Consider the following 936-nt stretch of genomic DNA (forward strand, 5'->3'; position numbering starts at 1 on the left):
GCTGACACCAGCCTACGAGCTGGTTACATCTTCAGGCCCTGGGAAGAAAGAGCATCAAGTCAACATTGTCTGAGCCCAAGACCCTCATGGATGAAATCAGTAACTTGCATCCCCAGACAGCACAGCACTTGGAGGCTGCAGCCTCCCCCTCCTCTCATGCCTGATCCACGCTGGCACTGATTGTTAAAAATGAGGTAAGTAATCAAGTACGTCAACCCCATTTGCTGCTCCAATGGCATCAAAAGTCTGAACAAAACCTATAGGCCTTCCAGGCTGCCGTCACGAAGTCACTAACCACTCGCTCCCCACCGGCCCAGTGGGAGGCAGGCGAAGGTCGCACTGACTTAACTGGGGCCAACTCACCTTTCCACGCTTATCATCGTATTAAATATTATCACTCGCTGATTATTAATGCAAAATATCTGTACGTTGCAAACCTTTCTTCAGTCTCTTAGACCTGCATTTTTCCTAACAAGCTATCTTCTATGCTTTCTAAAGATCTTTGATGATAAAGACCAAGAAAAATATATAGCATGTGTGCTTAGAAAGCAGAAATGAGAAATAAAAACAGAATAATAATAACAATCAAAACAAAACCTTTTTTCCCCAAATTGGGGACAGCCTCGGGCACGGGCCCAGAGGGGCCCACCTGGTGGGAGTCAGCGTGCCCTGCTCCCCATCCTGACGAGGAGGAGCCAGGAGCCCCGCGGGATAACCTCACATCACCTGGGGAATGCCTGGACATCACCCTGGACCCAGCACGGGACAGGAGCACGGATACCGGCTCCTTCACACACAGAAAAATGGGGCTGTGGGTGGCTGAGAGGGGAGAGTTAAAGCGAATGACAGTGACCTCGGGCTGCGTGGCCGCTGAGAAATTACAGTTCTAGAATCTAATTCCCCGCTTCCCAGGTCTAGATAATTATTCGGTTAAAG

Source organism: Pteropus vampyrus, unplaced genomic scaffold (assembly GCF_000151845.1).
Source record: "Pteropus vampyrus isolate Shadow unplaced genomic scaffold, Pvam_2.0 Scaffold174, whole genome shotgun sequence".
NCBI classification, from domain to species: Eukaryota; Metazoa; Chordata; class Mammalia; order Chiroptera; family Pteropodidae; genus Pteropus; species Pteropus vampyrus.